This window comes from Jaculus jaculus, chromosome 8 (genome assembly GCF_020740685.1).
Source record: "Jaculus jaculus isolate mJacJac1 chromosome 8, mJacJac1.mat.Y.cur, whole genome shotgun sequence".
NCBI classification, from domain to species: Eukaryota; Metazoa; Chordata; class Mammalia; order Rodentia; family Dipodidae; genus Jaculus; species Jaculus jaculus.
Genome location: NC_059109.1, coordinates 117,455,635 through 117,466,361, shown reverse-complemented (window position 1 = coordinate 117,466,361; position 10,727 = coordinate 117,455,635). Strand labels below are relative to the sequence as shown.

The 10,727-nt window shown below is 48.1% G+C and overlaps 1 pseudogene; it reads left to right on the top strand.

The window, feature by feature from the left end:
* Nucleotides 1-4,846: 4,846 nt before the first annotated feature.
* Nucleotides 4,847-10,177, top strand: LOC123462900 (annotated as a pseudogene).
* Nucleotides 10,178-10,727: the final 550 nt, after the last annotated feature.

The following is a 10,727-nucleotide window of genomic DNA, read 5'->3' as shown; positions in this document are numbered from 1 at the left end:
TCATTTGCAGTGGCTTGAGGACCTGGGGTGCCATTCTCTCTCTCTTTCTCTGTGCCTCTCTCTGTGTCCTCTCAAATAAATAAATAAAATACTTTTAACATAATAGATAGGTGATCCTAGGTGGGGTTTTTTTTGTTGTTTTTTTTTAATGTAGGGCCTTGCTCTAGCCCAGGCTGAACGAGAATTCACTATGTAGTCTCAGAGTGGCGTCGTCCTACCTCTGACTTCCCAAGTGCTGGGATTGACACCCAGCTCGATTCTAGTTTTCACACTGGTTTAAGCTCCAGCAATGAGAAGGTCTCCTCACGTGTGTGTGCGCTCAGGGGTCCTCTGAGCCAGTCATTCAATAAACACTTCCTGGTGTCTGCGCTAGACGCAGGGCCACATCCATGCCTGCCGTGGGAAAATCCTCCTGCTCACATGCAACGTACATTGCAGGAAGGGGGCACAGGCAATAAGCAACAAATATACTAAATCAATCCATTACGTAAAATGTTACCAGACTGTGGCTAAATGTATATGCTATGCTTATCAAACCGCCCAGTAGGCACTTCTCTTAATGGTCACACCCTTATATTAATGCTACTCTCACTTTTGGTAGAGAATCTTCTCTTTTCAGGTGGCAGTGACCTTGGGATGACTCAGAAGGCATCATGGTGCTGGAAAGAAGTGACCGCGGTGCTCAGTACTGCAATATCTCTATCACATCTTCCAAGGCTCAGGGTCTAATGCTGAAGAGGTGGCAGAAAGAACGTAAGAGCCAAAGGAAGGGTAGGACTCCTTACAACATGCTCCCTCCAGGCACAAAATGGCCTGGATGTCCATGACCTCACAGTGCCTGACACTACCTACACAAGACCATCATAAGAGGAGGAAAAGATCATGACATCAAAGTAAAAGAGAGACTGATTGAGATGGGGCGGGGATATGATGGAGAATGGAGTTTCAAAGGGGACAGTGGGGGAAAGGAGGACAATTACCATGGGATAGTCATTAATAAAATTACCATGGAAGTCATTAATAAAAATTTGAAAAACAAATGTTACCAGACTGAACTGGAGCCAGATGATAGGGCTGTGAGCGTGAGGGAGGCAACAGCCAAGGTCAGCCTCGTTCGGTGGACCGCAGCTGAGCAGGCCTGTGGGACGGGCAGAAGGAAGCCGTGGCATGTCTGGGGAAGGGTGCCCGGCAGATGGCATGGCCAGTGCATAATGTTAAGAATGGTAAGGTACCAGGTGAGACAGGTGTAGCCTGGGGAGGAGGTCAGAGGGTTGTCAGGGAGCCAGCTTGTGGACGACAATCTGATAAGGCTTTAAAGTGAGCTCCGGGGGCTGGAGAGATGGCTTAGTGGTTAAGGCGCTTGCCCGGGAAGCCTAAGGACCCAGGTTTGATTCCCCAGTGCCCACGTAAACCAGATGCACAAGGTGGCACACGCATCTGGAGTTTGTTTGCAGTGGCTGGAGGCCCCGGTGTGCCCATTCTCCATCTGCCTCTTCCTCTTTCTCATTCCCCCTCTCTCTCAAATAAATAAATAAATATTTTTTAAAAAATTGAGGTCTGGAAGAAGGACATTGAAGAGTTGAAGGACAGAGCAACCACGACTTGACTTATTTCTAACAAGCCACTCTAGCTGCTAGATCTTGAGCTCGGGGACAGTGCAGAGGCGATCACAGTGGTCCGGGTGAGCAGCGGCATGAGCTGCTGGCTTCCGGAGCTGTTTTGAAGTTAGAGCCCCCAGAAAGGGGGAGCCAAGGGTGACACGAAGGTGTTTTCAACTAACCCAATGGAGGGGTGGACAGCAGAGCAGGCGCGTACTGTGCATGGAGAAGGTGAAGCAGGGAGGCAAGCGTCTGCCTTCTGTTCAGGACTCAACTTTGAGAGGCCCAATCAGCACCCCAGGAAAAGTGTGCAGTAGCCAGTCAAGCCTAAGACTGGAATTGCAAAGAGGGATGAGAACCCTTTTCTCTGATGGGAGAGGACGCTGAAAACTAACTCCTTACCAAAATGATGTCAGAACTGGGTGTGGCAGTGCACGCCTATAACCCCAGCATTTGGCAGGTGGAGGCAGGAGAATCAGGAGTTCAAGTCATTCTTGGCTACATAGCAAGTTCAAGGCCAGGTTGGGCTACAAGAGACCTTGTCTCAAAAAAAAAAAAAAAAAAAAAAACCACGGCTGGAGAGATGCCTTAGTGGTTAAGCGCTTGCCTGTGAAGCCTAAGGACCCTGGTTTGAGGTTCGATTCCCCAGAACCCACGTCAGCCAGATGCACAAGGGGGCGCACGCGTCTGGAGTTCGTTTGCAGTGGCTGGAAGCCCTGGCGCGCCCATTCTCTCTCTCTCTCTCTCTCTCTCTCTCTCTCTCTCTGTTTCTCTGTCTGTCACTTTCAAATAAATATTTTTTAAAAATTGTTCATGACTTTTGAACAAGGGACTGGGCTACCTGCTGCAATCTCTAGAGGGTTCCCATCCCTGTCAGTGACCACAGAACCACCCTGCAGGTGGCAAAACACTTGCAAAGATCTTGGCACGCAGCCCATGTCACTTCGCTGCATTCAAAGAATGATCAGGGCCCGAGGGGCTCTATGGGTAAGAGCACAAGCGACAAGCCTGACCCCCAGCCCCCACACAGAAAGCTGGCACGGGGGCTGGAGAGACAGCTCGGTGGTTGAAGGTGCTTGCTTGCAAAGTCTGACCGCCAGGGTTCAAATCCCCACATGCATCTGCCCTAGTGTGCCCATTCAAAATCTCTCTCTCTCTCTCTCTCTCTCTCTCTCTCCTTGAATATAAACAATTTTTCCCCCAAAGCCAGCATGGTCATTGTTGCAGTCTAGTTCACATTGCTGGTAGAAATCACCCAACCAAGAGCAGCTTCTGGGAAAAAGAGATTTATTTTGGCTTACAGGCTCGAGGGGAAGCTCCACGATGGCAGGGAAAACGATGGCATGAGCAGAGGGTGGACATCACCCCCTGGCCAACATAAGGTGGACAATAGCAACAGCAGAGTGTGCCAAACATTGGCATGGGGAAACTGGCTATAACACCCATAAGCCCGCCCCCAACAATACACTCCCTCCAGGAGGCATTAATTCCCAAATCCCCATCAGCTGGGAACCTAGCATTCAGAATAAAACTAAGCTTATGAGGGACACCTGAATCAAACCACCACAGTCACGCATACCTGTAACCCCAGTACTGAGGAGGTAGAGACAGAAGAATCATTGAGGCTCCCTGATCAGCCAGTCTAACTAAAAAGCAGAGCACTCCTGCTTCAGTGAGAGACTCTACCCCAGGAAAATAAGGCAGAAGAGCAGTAGAGGGCACCTGACCTCTACTGGCCTCCGCATGCATGCACATGGGATGAGAACGTCTGTACACACATGTGCTTATGTGACATGAACATATGACTACACACACTAGTAAAAATAAGTACATATGTATATTCAGGGCCAAGACCAGTCGTGGTGGCGCACGCCTTTAATCCCAGCACTCGGAAGGCAGAGGTAGGAGGATCACCATGAGTTCAAGGCCACCCTGAGAATACAGAGTGAATTCCAGGTCAGCCTGGGCTAGAGAGAGACCCTATCTTGAAAAACCTATGTATGTATGTATGTATGTATGCATATATATATATATATATATATATATATATATATATATATATATATATTTTTTTTTTTTTTCCCCAGTGAGTCCCACTGTTTGTGAGCAGAACACTGAGACCCCACAAAGATTTTCTGCACTTGTCTCTCTGCTGGTGGAATGAGTAGGATCAGAGCTCTCCCATATAGAACCCTAGGGGCCCCAAGAGCAGCTCCTGCCTTGATGAACACACTGTGTGCTGCCCTGCGCCAGTCTCTCCTGCATAAACACATCCTAGCTGTCTAGGATGGAGGTGGGGTGCTTGGACTTATTAGCCAAGGTATCTGGGGTTGCCAGAGGTGAAGTCACTTCCCTTACAGCTGGAGCCCTGGAGGGAGGACTGAACACCCCAGGCCCAGAGAGGTGGCCTTGTAGTGAAGCTGCTGGGCTCTGCAGCCTCAGAACGTGCTGGGATGGAGGTTGCACGTCTGTCCTTCTCTGAGCCTCAGCTAGGACTAGCCTACCCAGCCCTCCAGGATCTGGAGCCATCCTGGCTTTGGGATCTATACCCCTCCCAATCTGCAGCCCCTGGGGAGAGCTCATGGGGACAGGCAATCCCTGCTAGGTGTGGGGGGACATCAATGAGAAACCCACCCATGCTGATCTGGCTCTCATGTCCCCTTCTTTTTGGACCTCTTTCTTTAAATACCTAGAAAGCCCACTGATCCCCACAGGAGAACCCTGGAGCCAAGTGCAAGTGTGGTGGGGATGCAAACCCCTGTTTTAGGAGCCAGTTTCCCCTGATGGTCACCATTAAGACCCTCTATCTTACCTTCCTTTCTTTGTCTGTAGCCGTTTGTTTTTGTTGTTGTTGTTATTTATGTTAGATAGGGTCTCATTCTAGCTCAGGCTGGCCTGGAATCCTGGAATTCACTATGTAGTCTCAGAGTGGCCTTGAACTCACAGCAATTCACCACCTCTGCCTCCAAAATGTTGGGATTAAAGGCATGCACCACCATGCCTGGCTCTCCAGCCCTTAAAATTTTTTTTTTTTTTTTTTTACTTCTGGAGATGAACTCTTTTTTAAAATTTTATTTATTTGTACCACTTTTTGCATCCAGCTATATATGGTTGCCTGGGGAATTGAGCCCCAGGCCAGCAGGTTTTGCAAACAAGCTCCCTTCACTGCTGAGCCATCTCCCCAGACCCCTGTAGCCCTGTTTGTAGCAGTAGACAGATAGGGAAAGAAAGAGGAGGTTGTAATAGACATGGCCTTGGAACAGGGCCCAGGGAACCTGGAAGAGGTGACATTCTGGTAAGGACTTTTCTGTTGTGTGTGAAATGTCTCTCAAACAAGAGTAAGGGTGGGTGATGTAACTATTCAACCCTCTTTTCTTTCTTTCTCCCTTCCTTCCTTCCTTCTTTTTTTTATGGTTTTTCGAGGTAAGGTTTCACTCTAGTCCTGGTTTATCTGGAATTCACTATGTGGTTTCAAGTGGCCTCCAATTTATGGCAATCCTCCTACCTCTGCCTCCCAAGTGCTGGGATTAAAGGCATGCACCACCATGCCCGGCTTTTTTTTCCCCTCCCTTTTTTCTTACTTCCTTTCTGGTTTTCCGAGGTAGGGTCTCTCTCTAGCTCAGGTTGAACTGGAATTAATTCACTATGGAGTCTCAGGGTGGCCTCAAACTCATAGCAATCCTCCTACCCCTGCCTCCCAAGTGCTGGGATTAAAGGCGTGCGCCATCACACCCAGCTTCAACCCTCTTTTCTATTTGCATATGAGACTAGAACTTAGTTTCTGGGGTGTCATGACAGCTGAGTAGGTTGTATATTGCCCAAGAACCCTCAGTCGGGGTTAGACGAATGTTGTGACGCTTGTCCCCTCCAGTTTCACGTGATCTGGGGCTGCATCTCCCAGAGGAGGGAGCCTTTGGCATCAAAGCAAAAAGAACCTCTTTATATGTAGGCTGTTGTTAGAGGGGCTCCGTTCTGGGTGAAGTCTTCCTCCCTCGGTTAATCTTTCCTGAAAATGCCCTCAGAGCTCCATCCAAGAGGCGTGCGTGTCTCTCATTTGATTCCTGATCCAGTCAAGTTTACAATAGAAATTAACCTCCTCGTCATCCACAGGCCAGACTCAGAGGGATCAAAGTCTGAGAATTGGGACTTCAGGCCCTTATGGCTTGGATTCAAATGTAGCCCAGTCATGTGTCACTGCGCAGCCACAGTCTGAGGATGCCACCTTTCTAAGCCTTTTTTGTTTGTTTGTTTGTTTGTTTGTTTGTTTGTTTGTTTGTTTGTTTGAGGTAGAGTCTTGCTCGAGCCCAGGCTGATCTGGAATTCACTATGTAGTCTGAGGCTGGCCTCAAACTCACAGCAATTCTCCTGCCTCAGCCTCTCTCCAGTGCTGGGATTAAAGGCGTGTGCCACCATGTCTGGCCTTCCTGAACCTTTGTGTCCACTTCTGTAAATGAGCAGACTATGTGGTACAGGATTGTGCTGAAAAGTAACTAAGGTATTTCATGCAGCAGTGTCTTGAAACCGCAGTAAAAGCTAAATATATCATCACTCTTTGTATTAATAGGCAGACAGAAATTTTGAAAGGTTAGGCAGTTTCTTATTACACCACTGGGTGTCGCCACAGACCTGGCTAAATCGGCAGGTTTTGCTTCCCAAGGGCGGGAGCTCCAAGACTGAGCAAAAAGGGCCTCGCAGTTGTGAAATCCGAGTCTGAGATTTGAGCTCAGGCATCCGGCCTTCTGAAAGGCCAGGTGGGGAGGAACTGCTGTAGTTTAAATGCGCCCCACACAAAAGTCATAGCTGGAAACTTTAAACCGCACATTCATATGTTAACCACATAATCCACGTGATGGGGCTCTGGGGAAATCCTTAGCTGTCAATGAGGTTTTGAGGAAGGAGCTCCCACGATCTTCACGGCCTTCTAAGATGAGATGGAGAAACCTGGACACCTTCACCTTTGTTAGGATGCTGCAAGAAGCCCCTCCCCAGATGAGGCACTTGCTCTAGGACAAGCTAGCCTCCGCCTCCATGAACCAGACAAACTTTCCTTTATAAATTACAGAGTCTTGGGTATTCAGTGAGAACGGCACGCCTTTAATCCCAGCACCTGGGAAGCAGAGGTGGGGAGGATCGCCGTGAGTTCGAAGCCAGCCTGAGACTACGTAGTGAATTCCAGGACAGCTGTGTGTGTGTCCCTCCATCCTTCCTCATTTTCAACCGGAGTCGCCTACTGACGCGGGAACCTGCTGTTTTCATGAGTCCCGGCAAATCCCTTGGTCTCTGCTCCCCTTTGTGGGTCTGGGGTTATAGGCGCGCATGTGTGGCTACACCCAGCTGTATGTGGGATCCCACACTTGTGCAGGAAGTTCACTTGAGTGCTGAGCTACCTCTTCAGCCTGTAGATAGGTTGTAGTGTGGACTCACTGAATTCCCACTACTAGCTACCATATCAGACAGGGCCTGATGTTCCCCACTTCACAAATGGGGAAAGCAGGGGTTGAGTGACTCGCTTCAGGATGCACAGCCAGTAAACGTGCAGTAGGAATAAGCTATTGTGTCCTGGCTACCTCATTCGTAAATCACCTTGGTAATGTCTTCCTACATTTTTAAATTTTTATTTTATCTTTAGAGAGAGCGAAAGAGAGGGGGAGAGCGAGAGAGATGGTGCGCCAGGGCCTCAGCCTCCGAAATTGAATTCCAGACACTTGCGCCACCTAGTGGGCATGTGCGACCACGCGCTTGCCTCACCTTTGTGCCTCTGGCTTACGTGGGAACTGGAGAGTCGAACATGGGTCCTTGGGCTTCGCAGGAGAGCCCCTTAAGCACTAAGCCATCTCTCCAGGCCTCCTCCTACATTTTATTTTTGTTGTTGTTTATTTTCATTTATTTGTTTGAAAGTGACAGACAAAGAGGCAGAGAGAGAGAGAATGGGCATGTCAGGGCCTCCAGCCACTGAAAACGAACTCCAGACGTGTGCACCCCCTTGTGCATCTGGCTAATGTGAGTCCTGGGGAATCGAGCCTCGAACCAAGGTCCTTAGGCTTCACAGGCAAGTGCTTAACCTCTAAGCCATCTCTACAGTCCTCTTCCTACATTTTAAATCATTTAGTGTCGCAGAGTTTCTTTGTTGCTTTAACAATTCAAGTATTGTTCCAGTGTAGGTTCAATTTTCTGAATCTAGTTCTTGGTAAGAGTCATGGTGACTTACAACAAAAGGATTTATTTCTTGTGTATGTATGTGAGGGGCATGCCAGGCTCTTTTACTACTGCAAACAAATGTCAGATGCATGTGCCACTTTCTTTTTGGTTTTTCCAAGTAGGGTCTCTCTCTAGCCCATGCTGACCTGGAATTCACTATGTAGTTTCAGGCTGGCCTTGAACTCCTGGCAATCCTCCTACCTCTGCCTCCTGAGTGCTGGGATTAAAAACATGCATTACCATGCCCTGCTCACTTCCTTTAAAAAAAAAAAAATTGAGGGCTGGAGAGATGGCTTAGCGGTTAAGCGCTTGCCTGTGAATCCTAAGGACCCCAGTTCGAGGCTCGGTTCCCCAGGTCCCACATTAACCAGATGCACAAGGGGGTGCACGCGTCTGGAGTTCGTATCTGTCTTTCTCTCTGTGTCTGTCGCTCTCAAATAAATCAATAAATAAATAAATTTTTTAAAAAAATGAGAGAAAAAGAGGGAGGGAGAGAGAGAGAGAAGAGGCAGATATAAAGAGAGAGACAATGGGCACACCAGGGCCTCTAGCTATCACAGATAAACTCCAGACATATGCACCACCTTGTGCATCTGGCTTATGTGGGTCCTAGGAAATCAAACTTAGGGCCTTAGACTTTGCAAGCAAGTGTCCTAAATGCTAAGCCATTTCTCATGCACCCCTTTTTGTTTTTACTTTTCAAGGTAGGGTCTCACTCTAGGCCAGGCTGACCTGGAATTCACTCTGTAGTCTCAGGGTGGCCCCAAACAATGGTGGTCCTCCTACCTCTGCCTCCCAAGTGCTGGGATTAAAGGCATGCACCACCATGCCCAGCTCCCACATTTTTAAAATAAGTGCACAAATGCACTTTTGGGGGAGAGAGGGGGCTAGAGGTCGGTTCTCACTCTAGCTCAGGTTGACCTGGAATTTGCTCTGTAGTCCCAGATTGGCCTTGAACTCATGGAAATCATCCTCCTACTTCAGCCTCCTTAGTGCTGGGACTAAAGGCGTGTACCCACCACACCCAGCACAAATGCACTTTTATTTATTTACTTTTCATAGGTTTACATCCTTGAGGGGTACACCATCACATGACTTCCGTGTCCATTGGCCTGGGAGGGAAGGTTGCTGCAGAATTTGGCTGGAACCATGCACTGTTTCCAAGGGCCCCCATTACCTTTCCCCAGATTACTCAGGTTTTATTGGGTTTGCCACCATCAGTTGCTGGGTAGAAGTTTGCTTTGTATACATAAGCACATCTCTTGCCCAAGTAGAATTCAGTTTGATTTCAGCCATTAAACACCATCAATTTCAAAATTTCCCTTTGGTTCCTGGGACAATGCTAATAACCAGCAAAACATGGCCTTGCACCACAGCCTTCCAGACATACTTGTCTTTTAGAAGTTCTGTTCTAGCAGGCCTCCAAGATGGCGAAAAGACATGTACCACTTAAAAAAAATTATTATTATTATTTATTTGTTTGAGAGAGAAAGAAGTAGAGAAAGAGAGAGAGAGAGGGAGAGAGGGGAGGGACAATGAATGTTCCAGGGCCTCCAACCACTGCAAAGGAACTCCAGATGCATGCGCCCCTTTGTGTATCTGGCTTATGAGGGTCCTGGAGAATGGAACCAGGATCCTTTGGCTTTGCAAACAAGCATCTTTAACCACTGAGCAATATCCCCAGATCCCTTAAAAAGCAATTGTTGAGGGCTAGAGGGATGGCTTAGCAGTTAGGGTGTTTGCCTGCAAAGCCAAAGAACCTAGGTTCGATTCTCCAGGACCCATGTTAGCCAGATGCACAAGGGGGCGCAGGCATCTGGAGTTCGTTTGCAGTGGCTAGAAGCCCTGATGCACCCGTTCTCTCTCTCCCTCTTTCTCTGTCAAATAAATAAATAAATAAATTTTTAAAGTCATTGTTGGGCTGGAGAGATTGCTTAGTGGTTAAGGCTTATGCCTGGGAAGCCTAAGGACCCATGTTAGCTTCTCCATATCCCATGTTAGTCAGAGAAGCGCAAGGTCACACATGCCCACTAGGTGGCACATCCCGCTGGAGATGATGGAGGGGGTACAGGTTACCGGAACCTGCCCGGCTTCTGCGCAAGGAGCAATTTGCTGGTGTGGACATCAGGGACCAAGTGAAGGGTGGTGGTCATGTGGCCCAGATCTATGCTATCCGGCAGTCCATTTCCAAAGCCCTGGTGGCCTATTACCAGAAACATGTGGATGAGGCTTCCAAGAAGGAGATCAAAGACACCCTCATACAGTATGATCACACCCCGCTGGTAGCTGTTCCCTCCACCAACAACAACGTGGCTGCGAATCCAAAAAGTTTGGAGGCCCGAACTGGGGCCCCAGCTCACTACCAGAAATCCTACCGATAAGCCCATCACAAGAATTAGGGTTCACCTTTGTAATAAGCATTGGGGTTTTAAGGTCAACAACAACAAAAAAGAAGTAATTGTTAAACTGGGTGTGGTGGCCCATGCCTTTAGTCCCAGCATCTGGGGGGCAGACATAGGGGGATCACCATGAGTTCGAGGCCAGCCTGAGACTACATAGTGAATTTTAGGTCAGAGAGACACTACCTTGAAAAACAAACAAACAAACAAAAAAAATGTTAAGCAGAACAATGGAACAGGAGAGCAGTTTGATTTCACAAACCTATAGTTTTATAGGCAACATAACTGATTCCTGAGTATTGATCATCTAGCCTCAAATTTGCCATTGAATTCCATGACTCTGGATAACAGTTAAATCGGAGACTTGGAGAGCACATGAGAAAGGGAGGAAGCCCGGTATGGTGGTACCCGTCTGCACTCCCTGCATTCAGGTGGCTGAGACAGGAAGGTTATAAATTTGAGGATATCCTAGGCTACATAGTGAGTTCTAAGCCAACCAAACCACATAGCAAAACTCCACCTCAAACAAAAA